The 14,682-nt window shown below is 32.8% G+C and overlaps 1 protein-coding gene across 3 annotated transcripts in view; it reads left to right on the top strand.

The window, feature by feature from the left end:
• LOC148895279 (regulator of G protein signaling 8-like) overlaps positions 1-14,682 on the top strand; it is a 121,510-nt gene that overhangs the window by 75,734 nt on the left and 31,094 nt on the right. Inside the window, exon 1 of one of the 3 annotated variants that reach the window (XM_089000826.1) lies at positions 10,320-10,388. The exons of the other annotated variants lie outside the window; for them this stretch is intronic. The gene's annotated coding sequence lies outside the window, so the exon portion shown is untranslated. Of the gene's footprint in view, positions 1-10,319; positions 10,389-14,682 lie in introns of those variants that run through there. 3 annotated transcript variants of the gene reach the window in all.

The following is a 14,682-nucleotide window of genomic DNA, read 5'->3' as shown; positions in this document are numbered from 1 at the left end:
TCTAAAATTTTAAAATGGTGATGTTCACGTTTTTCTAACATTTTCTAAAATGGTGGTTTTGGTTTAAAAAATCTAAAATGGCGATTTTCACACTTAACATTTTTTTTCTAAAATGTACTTTTTTTTTAAATGTTCTAAAATGGGTTTCTTTTTTTAATTTTCATAAATGGTAGGTTTCTAATATTTTCAAACATTTTCTCAAATGTTGATTTTCTAAATTTTTAAAATGTCGATTTTTTTTTTTACGTTTTTTAATATTTTCTAAAATGGCAGTTTTCTAATATTTTCAAACATTTTTAAAAAAAATTAAAATTTCAATTTTTTACGTTTTAGGTTTTTTAACATTTTCTAAAATGGTAGTTTTCTAATATTAAAAAAAACTAAAATGACGACTTTCCAATTAAAAAAAAAATATAAAATTACTTTTTAATTTTTTTCTAAAACGTGCTTTTCAATTTTTTTTTAAAATGCTCTAAAATTGAAATTTTCTTTTTTTTTTTTTTTTTAATTTTCTAAAATGGTAGTTTTCTAATATTTTCAAACATTTTCTCAAATGTTTATTTTCTATATTTTTAAAATGTAGATTTTTTTACGTTTTTTAATTTTTTCTAAAAAGGTGTTTTTGTAATATTTAAAAAAAAATCTAAAATGGCGACTTTCCAATTTAAAAAAAAAATCTAAAATGGTGATTTTCACACTTAATTTTTTTCTAAAATGATGGTTTTCAATTTTTTAAATGTTCTAAAATGAGAATGTTCTCTTTTTTTATTGTCAAAAATGGTGGTTTTCTAAAATGATGGTTTTGCAATATTTAAAAAAAATCTAAAATGGCGACTTTCCAATAAAAAAAAAAATCTATAACGGTGACTTTCCAATTGAAAAAAATCTAAAATGGAGATTTTCAGACTTTTAAAAATGTTCTAAAATGTGCTTTTCATTGTTTTTAAAAATTGTTCTAAAATGGCAATTTTCAGGGTTTTTTTTATTTTCTAAAATGGTGATTTTCCAAATAGTTGATTTTCTATTTTTTTTAAATGTCGATTTTTGATTATTTTTTACTTTTTACGTTTTTTTAATATTTTCTAAAATAGTGGTTTTCTAATATTTAAAAAAATCTAAAATGGCAACTTTCCAATTAAAAAAAAAAATCTAAAATGGCGATTTTCAGACTTTTTAAACGTTTTCTAAAATGGTGGTTTTCAATTTTTTTACACAATGTTCTAAAATGGGAATTTTCTAATTTTGTTTAAATTTTCTAAAATGGTAGTTTTCTAATATTTTGAAAATTTTCTAAAATGTTGATTTTGTAATTTTTTTAAATGTTGATTTCTCCTTTTTTAACATTTTCTAAAATGTTGATTTTCTAAAATTTTAAAATGGTGATGTTCACGTTTTTCTAACATTTTCTAAAATGGTGGTTTTGGTTTAAAAAATCTAAAATGGCGATTTTCACACTTAACATTTTTTTTCTAAAATGTACTTTTTTTTTTAAAATGTTCTAAAATGGGAAGTTTCTTTTTTTAATTTTCATAAATAGTAGGTTTCTAATATTTTCAAACATTTTCTCAAATGTTGATTTTCTAAATTTTTAAAATGTCGATTTTTTGTTTACGTTTTTTAATATTTTCTAAAATGGCGGTTTTCTAATATTTTCAAACATTTTTAAAAAAAATTAAAATTTCAATTTTTTACGTTTTAGGTTTTTTAACATTTTCTAAAATGGTAGTTTTCTAATATTAAAAAAAACTAAAATGACGACTTTCCAATTAAAAAAAAATATAAAATTACTTTTTAATTTTTTTCTAAAACGTGCTTTTCAATTTTTTTTTTAAATGCTCTAAAATTGAAATTTTCTGTTTTTTTTTTTAATTTTCTAAAATGGTAGTTTTCTAATATTTTCAAACATTTTCTCAAATGTTTATTTTCTATATTTTTAAAATGTAGATTTTTTTACGTTTTTTAATTTTTTCTAAAAAGGTGTTTTTGTAATATTTAAAAAAAAATCTAAAATGGCGACTTTCCAATTTAAAAAAAAAATCTAAAATGGTGATTTTCACACTTAATTTTTTTCTAAAATGATGGTTTTCAATTTTTTAAATGTTCTAAAATGAGAATGTTCTCTTTTTTTATTGTCAAAAATGGTGGTTTTCTAAAATGATGGTTTTGCAATATTTAAAAAAAATCTAAAATGGCGACTTTCCAATAAAAAAAAAAATCTAAAATGGCCATTTTCCAATTTAAAAAAAATCTAAAATGGCGATTTTCAGACTTTTTAAAAATTTTCTAAGATGGTGGTTTTCATTTTTTTTCAACAATGTTCTAAGATGAGAATGTTCTAATTTTGTTTACATTTTCTAAAATGACGATTCTCAAACTTAAAAAAAAACCTAAAAAGGTGTTTTTCCACGGTTCACCTTGTCTGGATCAAGTGCAATTTAGCTTCGGAGCTATCGCGCGCCGCCAACAGCTGCAGAATGTGAATCGCATGCCGCTGGATACGAAAAATCCAACAGTTGGCCACTGCGGCCATTTGGACAATTAGAACGGACATAAAACGCTTGAAAGTCATTCGGGAAGATTTTTCTTGGCAGACACGCTTGAACCCGTCATGATCATTTTGTGCCGCGACGCTTTACAAAAAAATCATCCTGAAGCGATTCTGACATTCAGAACTCAAGACGGCGATGGGACACAATTTCTTGGATATTACAGATGTATATTATAAAAAAAATACAACTCATTGACTGGTAGACGACGTGCAAAAAAAAAAAATAATAATAATAATAATCAATTTCATTTATTAGCGCCTTTCAAAACTCTCAAGGTCACTTTACAGTCACAGGATCAGTTTTTCTCCGGGTGAGTATCTATTAGTTCTACGGCTACCTATCTAGCTGTCGATCTATTGGATATATATTAGCGAGCTAGCTTTCTATCTATTTGAGTTACTTCTGGGTTGAGTGAACGCTAGCGCGTTTGGCTGCCGCTGCTCACCCACAGAACAACGTGTCCTGTGACTGAAAAGTGACCTTGAGAGTTTTGAAAGGCGCTTCGAAATGAAATGGATTACAGTAAAGTCTCGTTATATGGATATTCAAGGGAGTCCGAAAAAATATCGATATAACCGGGACTATCGATATATCCGACCCTGTTTGCATGTAATTTTCTCCGTGCGTGCATAGAAATAGTATCGATATAACCGGGACTATCGATATATCCGATATCGATATAACCAGACTTTACTGTATTATTATTATTATTATTATTATTACCAGCTGGCTATCTAGCTAGCTACCTAGCTGTCTATCTATTTTCTATCTACTATTAGGTATCTATTACTTCTACGGCTACCTAGCTAGCTGTCTATCTATTAGCTATCTATTAACTATCTGGCTGGTTTGCTAGCTATCTTGCTAGCTAGCTATTAGTTATAAGGCTACTTAGCTAGCTGTATATCTATTAACTATGTATTGGCTATCTATTAGCTATCTGGCAGGCTCGCTAGCTACCTAGCTGGCTATCTATTAGTTCAATGACTACATAGCTAGCTGTCTTTCTATTAGCTACCTATTGGCTATCTATTAGCTATCTTGCAGGCTTCCTAGCTATCTTGCTGGCTATTTATTAGTTATACGGCTACCTAGCTAGCTGCCAATCTATTAGCTATGTATTTGCTATCTGTTAGCTATCTGGCTGGTTTGCTAGCTATCTAGCCGGCTATCCATTAGTTCCACGGCTACCTAGCTAGCTGTCTAGCTATTATATGTCTATATATATTAGTCAGCTAGCTTTCTATCTATTTGAGTTACTTCTGGGTTGAGTGAACGCTAGCACGTGTGGCTGCCACTGCTCACCCACAGAAAAACGTATCCTGTAACTGAAAAGTGACCTTGAAAGTTTTGAAAGTCGCTTAGAAATGAAATGGATTATTATTATTATTATTATTATTATTATTATTATTATTACTACTACCAGCTGGCTATCTAGCCAGCTACCTAGCTGTCTATCTATTTACTATTTCTACTATTAGGTATCTATTACTTCTACGGCTACCTAGCTAGCTGTCTATCTATTAGCTATCTATTAACTATCTGGCTGGTTTGCTAGCTATCTTGCTGGCTATCTATTAGTTGTAAGGCCACCTAGCTAGCTGTCTATCTATTAGCTATGTATTGGCTATTAGCTATCTGGCAGGCTCTCTAGCTATCTAGCTGGCGTTCTATTAGTTCCACGGCTACATAGCTAGCTGTCTTTCTATTAGCTCTCTGTTGGCTATCTATTAGTTATCTGGCTGGTTTGCTAGCTATCTAGCTGGCTATCTATTAGTTCCACGGCTACCTAGCTAGCTGTCTATTTATTAGCTATCTATTAGCAAAGTACCTGGTAATGATGATGATGATTATTGTTATCATTATTACTACCAGCTGGCTATCTAGCTGGCTACCTAGCTGGCTATCTATTATCTATGAATTAGGTATATATTAGTTCTACGGCTACCTAGCTAGCTGTTTATCTATTAGCTATGTATCGGTTATATATTAGCTATCTGGCAGGCTTTCTAGCTATCTAGCTTGCTATTTATTAGTTCCACTGCTATCTAGCTTGCTGTCTATCTTTTAGCTATATATTGGCTATCTATTAGCAAGCTAGCTTTCTATCTATTTGAGTTACTTCTGGGTTGAGTGAATGCTGGCATGTGTGGCTGCCGCTGCTCACCCGCAGAAAAACGTATCCTGTGACTGAAAAGTGACCTTGAGAGTTTTGAAAGGCGCTTAGAAATCAAATGGATTTTTAGTATTTTCATGTAAAAGATGGAAATGTCTTCCGATATATCAAAGGTGGCGCGTAATGATTCCCTTTTATCTTCAGGGCACCCAGAAAGACGCCATCATGTGATATTTCCCATTTTGCCGTCGCTATTCAGATCATATTTCATCCAAGACGTCTCTCACGGGCTTGCGTTTGCATGATGGAGGGTTGGCAACGCCGCCGGTTTGCCAAACGGGCAGTTTCGAAGCTCTGCAAGGGAGTCGGATTTCTTCCCCGTTGGACTTCGGTTTTTATCAAGGTGATTAAAAACTAAAAAGGGTCATCGCATTTCGTCACGATGACAGTGATACCTCATCTTATGAAATTAATTGGTTCCCAGAAAGTGTGTGTGTAAGGCAAAAATCTTGTCTTCCAAACATTTATTTCCCATAGGAAACCATTACAAATGAGAATAATCCGTTCCCAGGTCCCCATAAAACATCATTTTCTCCAAAATAAGCCTTCAAACTACATAAAATGGAACTTATTATATGTATAATAAATGTGCTATTGGATTATAATGAAAGATATAAACTGTCGTTTATAATCCAGTCGTTTTATTGACCTTTGTGATGGTCATTGATGTAGTTGCCTCGAGATGATAGTGAAGTTGCCGTGCTTTCTCGGCGATACAGTGATACCTCATTTTACAAACTTAATTGGTTCCCAGACAGAGTGTGTAAGGCGATAAGTGTGTATCCCAAAAATTAATTTCCCGTAGGAAACCATTAAAATGAGAATAATCTGGACCCAGGTCGCCATAAAACATTATTTTCTACTAAATAAGCATTAAAACTCCACAAAATATACATTATTTTATGTACAGTGATACCTCAGCTTACGAACTTAACTGGTTCCCAGAAAGTGTCTGTAAGGCAGAAAGTGTGTATTCCAAACCTTAATTTCCCATAGGAAACCATTAAAAATGAGAATAATCCGTTCCCAGGTCCCCATAAAACATCATTTTATACCAAATAAGCCTTAAAACTACACAAAATAGACCTTATTTTATGTATAATAAATATGCTATTGTAAATGTAATAAAATAAACTGTCCTGTATAATATAAACCCTGGCACTGGGGTGGACACATTTTTACATATTGTCGGGCAGTGAAGGAGTCCAGTTGTACAGTGATACCTCAGTTTACAAACTTAATTGGTTCCCAGAAAGTGTGTGTAAGGCGAAAATTTCGTCTGCCAAATATTTATTTCCCATAGGAAACCATTAAAAATGAGAATAATCTGTTCCCAGGTCCCCATACAACTTAATTTTCTCCTAAATAAGCCTTAAAACTGCACAAAATATATCTTATTTTACATACAGTGATACCTCATCTTACGAATTTAATTGGTTCCCAGAAAGTGTGTGTAAGGCAAAAATGTGTCTGCCGAACAATTATTTCCCATAAGAAACCATTAAAATGAGAATAATCTGTTCCCAGGTCTCCATAAAACAATTTTCTACAAAATAAGCCTTAAACGACACCAAATAGACCTTATTTTATGTATAATAAATCTGTTAACAGTAGCCAAAATGGAACTGTATAGTGCCACTTAGCAGTTTTTTTTGACGACGATACTAGTGCTGCGTGTTCTACCGGAAACAAATTCCTTGTGTGTTCTACATACTTGGCAATAAAGATGATTCTGATTCTGATTATCGTATTGTAATTAAAGAAATAAACTACTATGTAATAAAGTCGTTTTAATAATAATAATAATAATAATAATAATACGTTTAATTTTTCAGCGCCTTTCAAAACTCAATTTCACTTTACAGTCACAGGAACAAATAATAATGTAGTTTTATTTCCCTTTGTGATGGTCGTTGATGTAGTTGATGATATCCGAGTGAAGTTGCCGTGCTTTCTGGGTGATAATACCCTCACTCACACTGTCCCTCGCAAGCTGCTTTTCATTAATCCAAATCGACAGAAGTTTTTCAACCTTCTCTATTGCCTAAGACCGTTGCTCAGACAACACAGAAGCACCTTTAGCCACACGTAGCAATGGTCGACTTAGCGTACTGGTACTGGGACGCTAAGTCACACAAACGCACACCTCGTTGGTGTTTTTCGATGATCTTCTTCTGCTCATTTTGCTTAGTGTCCTTTTTAGTTGAACACTAGCCTGTGGTTGGGTCTTTTTCAGTCCAATAGTAGCAAAAGTACTCCACACGATAGCAAACCACATCTGCACTCAGAAAGGGGGTGTGGAAGACTAGTCCGCCTGCCAACGTGGCGCCGTACGGTTTGGTTCGTCCGCCGAAAACTAGTTTGTCAGCCAAGATTATATCCTGGCGAATTTATTGTTCGTAAAGCGAAACGTTTGTGAGCTAAAGTGTTTGTACGCTGAGGTATCACTGTACTCAGGTCTTACCAAATGCCCAAAAGTTTTATCCTCCGCGCTGGTGGCCAATTGGACTTTCTCAGCCGTATATTTTAATTTGTTATTATATATTTTTTATTGAGCCCTTTTTTTTTCCTCCCTGCGAGTTTTCAGCGAACTGCGAGTGAAAACGTTAAGATGAAATAAGCGCACCCCCGCATGGTTTCTGGGTCATTCTGGTTAATAGGGTGCAAAATAGTCACTGGAGGACCTCATTAAAATTCCAGGGGGCAGGCAAGAAACTTTATATTATCCCTCTCCAAAAAGAACCGGATGCTTCCATTTTAAACGGCAAAAAAAAAACATTTAAAGGACAGCCGACGTCACTTTTTTGTTTCCTAACTGACATCAGAAAAATGTTTTATAGCATCTAAAATAGCCAAAACACGCACTATGATATTTTTAGTCAAATGCAAAGCACCAATAAAAATGACTTAAAGTGTCCAAAATCTGCAAAAAATTGAGCTGCGAATTGGGCATTTTCCCGGGCAAGTCCCGCCCCCCTTTTGTGACGTCACGCCAAGACGTCTTGCATTGCTGGAGAATCAAAACAATGGCATCAGATTCGGAGAAGATGCTTTCTTGGTACACATCCAGTTATGAATATGATTCAAATAGTTCTGAAGAAGAAAGCATACGTTTGCAATCGATTAAAGCATTTATTCCGTGTCATTTTGAGGCATCAGTGGTGGGAAATGTCGCACCCAAAAAAGGCAGAAAATGGCGACAAAGCCGTGTAAGGAATTAATCAGCCCGTTTCCACAGGCTGATTAATTCCTTACACGGAGCTTTGTCACCCTCTTCCGCCTCTTTTTGGTGCAACACGAAGTTTTCAGACCAAACAAGTACAGCAAAATGCATTGATGTGATGTTAGGACTGCTACAATGTTTTTTTCGGTCAGGGGCGTTCCTTCAGTGACGTCACGTGAGGACTCGTCACCAACTCAAAAACAAGACTTCCGGAATATTCAGCGCGAGTCTTAAAAGGTAAACTATTGCGAGATGCAGTGGAATCTTTTTTAAAATACGCTCAGTAGAATTCATTTGAAGCCATTTTACAAAGTATGGACACAACTTGTCCGGAGACGGCGGTTGTCCTTTAAACATATCATGTCAATATCTGTATTCAGATTTCGTGTCCCGACACTGAACCGCTACTGTGTTTTCACGACCATAAGGTGCACCGTATTAACTCATTGACCGGCAGACAATGTGCAAAAATGTGTCCACTGCAGTTTTTGTCATTTTCACTAAAAATTCAGGACCCACTGAATATTAACTTTTAGGACTATATAAACATTCAATGCAGCTTTAGAAACGCAATTTTAGAAAAAATTTTAAAAAATGGAAAATCTACATTTTAAAATATTAGAAAATCGCCATTTTTTAGAAAACGTTAAAAATGTCTGAAAATCGCAACTTTATAAATTGTTTTAAATATTATTAAAGCAAAATTTTAGAAAATGTTAAAAATGTCTAAAAATCGCAACTTTATAAATTGTTTTAAATATTAATAAACCACCATTTTAGAAAATGTTAAAAAAAAGTCTGAAAATCACCATTTTAGATTTTTTTTTTTAAGTCTGAAAATCACCATTTTAGAAATGTAACAAAAATTGAAAGTCGCCATTTTAGAATTGTTTTTAAAAAATTAGAAAATAACCATTTTAGAAAATGTTTAAACAAGTCTGAAAAATCGGCATTTTAGATTTTTTTTTAAATGAGATCGCCATTTTAGAAAAATTTTACAAGTCTGAAAATCACCATTTTAGAATGTTTTTTAAAAAAGTCTGAAAGTTGGCATAGCCACACGTAGCAATGGTCGACTTAGCGTACTGGTACTGGGACGCTAAGTCACACAAACGCACACCTCGTTGGTGTTTTTCGATGATCTTCTTCTGCTCATTTTGCTTAGTGTCCTTTTTAGTTGAACACTAGCCTGTGGTTGGGTCTTTTTCAGTCCAATAGTAGCAAAAGTACTCCACACGATAGCAAACCACATCTGCACTCAGAAAGGGGGTGTGGAAGACTAGTCCGCCTGCCAACGTGGCGCCGTACGGTTTGGTTCGTCCGCCGAAAACTAGTTTGTCAGCCAAGATTATATCCTGGCGAATTTATTGTTCGTAAAGCGAAACGTTTGTGAGCTAAAGTGTTTGTACGCTGAGGTATCACTGTACTCAGGTCTTACCAAATGCCCAAAAGTTTTATCCTCCGCGCTGGTGGCCAATTGGACTTTCTCAGCCGTATATTTTAATTTGTTATTATATATTTTTTATTGAGCCCTTTTTTTTTTCCTCCCTGCGAGTTTTCAGCGAACTGCGAGTGAAAACGTTAAGATGAAATAAGCGCACCCCCGCATGGTTTCTGGGTCATTCTGGTTAATAGGGTGCAAAATAGTCACTGGAGGACCTCATTAAAATTCCAGGGGGCAGGCAAGAAACTTTATATTATCCCTCTCCAAAAAGAACCGGATGCTTCCATTTTAAACGGCAAAAAAAAAACATTTAAAGGACAGCCGACGTCACTTTTTTGTTTCCTAACTGACATCAGAAAAATGTTTTATAGCATCTAAAATAGCCAAAACACGCACTATGATATTTTTAATCAAATGCAAAGCACCAATAAAAATGACTTAAAGTGTCCAAAATCTGCAAAAAATTGAGCTGCGAATTGGGCATTTTCCCGGGCAAGTCCCGCCCCCCTTTTGTGACGTCACGCCAAGACGTCTTGCATTGCTGGAGAATCAAAACAATGGCATCAGATTCGGAGAAGATGCTTTCTTGGTACACATCCAGTTATGAATATGATTCAAATAGTTCTGAAGAAGAAAGCATACGTTTGCAATCGATTAAAGCATTTATTCCGTGTCATTTTGAGGCATCAGTGGTGGGAAATGTCGCACCCAAAAAAGGCAGAAAATGGCGACAAAGCCGTGTAAGGAATTAATCAGCCCGTTTCCACAGGCTGATTAATTCCTTACACGGAGCTTTGTCACCCTCTTCCGCCTCTTTTTGGTGCAACACGAAGTTTTCAGACCAAACAAGTACAGCAAAATGCATTGATGTGATGTTAGGACTGCTACAATGTGTCCTTTTTTTCGGTCAGGGGCGTTCCTTCAGTGATGTCATGTGAGGACTCGTCACCAACTCAAAAACAAGACTTCCGGAATATTCAGCGCGAGTCTTAAAAGGTAAACTATTGCGAGATGCAGTGGAATCTTTTTTAAAATACGCTCAGTAGAATTCATTTGAAGCCATTTTACAAAGTATGGACACAACTTGTCCGGAGACGGCGGTTGTCCTTTAAACATATCATGTCAATATCTGTATTCAGATTTCGTGTCCCGACACTGAACCGCTACTGTGTTTTCACGACCATAAGGTGCACCGTATTAACTCATTGACCGGCAGACAATGTGCAAAAATGTGTCCACTGCAGTTTTTGTCATTTTCACTAAAAATTCAGGACCCACTGAATATTAACTTTTAGGACTATATAAACATTCAATGCAGCTTTAGAAACGCAATTTTAGAAAAAATTTTAAAAAATGGAAAATCTACATTTTAAAATATTAGAAAATCGCCATTTTTTAGAAAACGTTAAAAATGTCTGAAAATCGCAACTTTATAAATTGTTTTAAATATTATTAAAGCAAAATTTTAGAAAATGTTAAAAATGTCTAAAAATCGCAACTTTATAAATTGTTTTAAATATTAATAAACCACCATTTTAGAAAATGTTAAAAAAAAGTCTGAAAATCACCATTTTAGATTTTTTTTTTTAAGTCTGAAAATCACCATTTTAGAAATGTAACAAAAATTGAAAGTCGCCATTTTAGAATTGTTTTTAAAAAATTAGAAAATAACCATTTTAGAAAATGTTTAAACAAGTCTGAAAAATCGGCATTTTAGATTTTTTTTTAAATGAGATCGCCATTTTAGAAAAATTTTACAAGTCTGAAAATCACCATTTTAGAATGTTTTTTAAAAAAGTCTGAAAATCGCCATTTTATACATTTTTAAAAAATGAGGTCGCAATTTTAGAATTTTTTATAAGTCTGAAAATCACCATTTTAGAAATGTTAAAAAATGTGAAAGTCGCTATTTTAGAATCATTTTTAAATATTAGAAAATCTCCATTTTAGAACATTGAAAACATTTTGAAAATTTTATATATATTTTTTTTAATATTAGAAAACCACCATTTTAGAAAATGTTAAAAAAAAAAGTTGAAAAATCGACATTTTGGAACATTAAAATAAAATTGAAAATTGCCATTTTTGATTTTTTTTAAATTAGAAAACCACCATTTTAGAAAATGTTAAAAAAAAAGTCTGAAAGTTGGCATTTTATATTTATATATTTAATATTAGAAAACCACTATTTTAGAAATCGATAAGGTTTCTTCAGCCGTCATCTGTACTTTCTGTACTGTCAAATTTGTACAGATGAATGTTAAAAAAAACTTTGAAAATTTAACATTTTAAAACATAAAAAAATAGAAAATCAACATTTTAGAACATTTAAAAAATGTTGAAAATCGCCATTTTAGATTTTTAGTATTAGAAAACCACCATTTTAAAAAATGTTAAAAACTTTGAAAAATCGACATTTTAGTTTTTTTTTAATATTAGAAAAAAACATTTTAGAAAATGTTGAAAAAACTTAAAAATTGACATTTTAAAACATTTAAGAAAATTTTAAAATCGCCATTTTATATATTTTATTTTAAATATTAGAGAACCACCATTTAGAAAATGTTTAAAAAACTGTGAAAACTTCACATTTTAGAACCTTACAAAAATTAGAAAATCGCCATTTTACATTTTTTTTTAATATTAGAAAACCACCATTTTAGAAAATGTTAAAATACTTTGAAAAATCGACATTCTACAAATTAAAAAAAAATGGAAAATTGACATTTTAGAACATTTAAAAAAATTAGAAAATCGCTATTTTATGTTTTTTTTAATAATAGAAAACCATCATTTTAGAAAAAGCTTAAAAAACATGAAAAATCGACATTTTACATTTAAAAAAATTAGAAAATCGCCATTTTACATTTTTTTTTAAATATTAGAAAACCACCATTTTAGAAAATGTTAAAATACTTTGAAAAGTCGACGTTCTACAAATTTTTTAAAAAAAATTAGAAAATTGACAGTTTAGAACATTTAAAAAAATTAGAAATTCGCTATTTTATGTTTTTTTTTTTAATATTAGAAAACCATCATTTTAGAAAAAGGCTTAAAAAAACATGAAAAAATCGACATTTTACATTTAAAAAAATTTGAACATCGACATTTTAGACCATTTTTAAAAAAATAGAAAATCGACATTTTAGAAAATGTTTGAAAAAATTGGGAAACCACCATTTTAGAAAATGTTAAAATACTTTGAAAAATCGACATTCTACAAATTAAAAAAAAATGGAAAATTGACATTTTAGAACATTTAAAAAATTAGAAATTCGCTATTTTATGTTTTTTTTAATATTAGAAAACCATCATTTTAGAAAAAGCTTAAAAAACATGAAAAATCGACATTTTACATTTAAAAAAATTAGAAAATCGCCATTTTACATTTTTTTTAAATATTAGAAAACCACCATTTTAGAAAATGTTAAAATACTTTGAAAAATCGACATTCTACAAATTTTTAAAAAAATTAGAAAATTGACATTTTAGAACATTTAAAAAAATTAGAAATTCGCTATTTTATGTTTTTTTTTAATATTAGAAAACCATCATTTTAGAAAAAGGCTTAAAAAAACATGACATACAGTAAAGTCTCGTTATATCGATATTCTCGGGAATCTGAAAAAATAGCGATATAACCAGACTATCGATATATCCGATCCTGCGGCATGTAAATTTTCTCCTTGCGTTCATAGAAATAGTATCGTAATAAGCAGTACTATCGATATAACCGATATCGATATAACAAGACTTTACTGTATTAAAAAATTACGAAATCGACATTTTAGACCATTTCCAATTATTTGGGAAAACCGCCATTTCAGAAAATGTTTTATATTAGAAAAGCACAATTTTAGAAAATGTCAAAAAAACCAGAATAAATCGACATTGTATATATTTTTTTAATTTTAATGTTTGAATTTTTTTAACAATGTATTAGAAAAGCACCATTTTAGAAAATGTGAAAAACCCGTTGAGATTGACCTTGTGATCTCTGCGACATTTGCTCTCAATTTTTTCTTTCTCAATTTGAATTCCTCCTGTTAGCGCCAAAGGTCCTTTGAAGGTTCACGCTCCCGTTTGTGCGCATCCTTCCAGTCGCCCCCTTTTTGTCATTTACGGCCCATTATGTCCGGTAAACACGGCGTGGGAGGCACAGCCGTCAAAATCGGAGTGCCGCCCTCCCCTCTTGGGTCTTCTTCTGCCCCTCCTGAGGCTCTTGTAAATCCGACGCCCCGTGAAGGTGGAATTCTATCCATTAGCTATTAGCTGTCGAGCTGACTGGCTGTAAGCTGTCTAGCTGGCATGCTGTTGGCTATCCGGCTATCTATTCGCTGTTTATTACCTATCATTTAGCTAGCTGGTTAGCTGTTAGCTGGCTGTAAGCTGTCTAGCTTGCTATCTGTTGGCTATCTGGCTTACTATTAGCTATTTATTTTCTATCCATTAGCAACAGCAACAGCTGTTGGCAATCTGCCTATATATTAGCTATCCATTAGTTAGCTGGCTAGCTATTAGCTGGCTGGCTGTAAGCTGTCTAGCTGGCATGCTGTTGGCTATCCGGCTATCTATTCGCTATTGATTATCTATCATTTAGCTAGCTGGTTAGCTATTAGCTGGCTGTAAGCTGGCTAGCTGTTGGCTATCTGCCTAACTATTAGCTATTTATTTTCTATCCATTAGCTAGACAGCTGGCTAGCGGTTGACAATCTGCCTATCTATTAGCTATCCATTAGCTACCTGGCTTGCTATTAGCTGTCTAGATGACTGTCTGTAAGCTCTCTAGCTTGCTAGCTGTTGTCTATCTGGCTAACTATTAGCTATTTATTTTCTATCCATTTGCTAGACAGATGGCTAGCTGTTGTTTATCTGCCTATCTATTAGCTATCCATTAGCTAGCTGGTTAGCTATTAGCTGGCTGGCTGTGAGGTGTCTAGCTGGCTAGCTTTTGGCTATCTGGCTATCTGGCTAACTATTAGCTATTTACTTGCTATCCATTAGCTACCTAGCTTAATATCTATTTGAGTTACTTCGGGGTTGAGTGAACGCTAGTGCATGTGGCTGCCGCTGCTGACCCACAGAAAAACTTTATCCTGTGACTGTAAAGTGGCCTTGACAGTTTTGAAAGGCGCTTAGAAATCAAATGTATTTTCACAATGGCCGCCCTTGATTTTCCTGGAACTGCCTTGACGGTTGAAAAGTTGACATCATCAGATTGTTTTTTTCCTCTTTGGCCCTCGACAATCTTGCTCGTCGTGTGAATTAAGACATAGCGTCGTGCTAACAG

This window comes from Hippocampus bargibanti, linkage group LG07 (genome assembly GCF_051943395.1).
Source record: "Hippocampus bargibanti isolate YZ-2025 linkage group LG07, ASM5194339v1, whole genome shotgun sequence".
Lineage (NCBI taxonomy): Eukaryota > Metazoa > Chordata > Actinopteri > Syngnathiformes > Syngnathidae > Hippocampus > Hippocampus bargibanti.
This window is presented reverse-complemented; position numbering and strand designations above follow the sequence as displayed.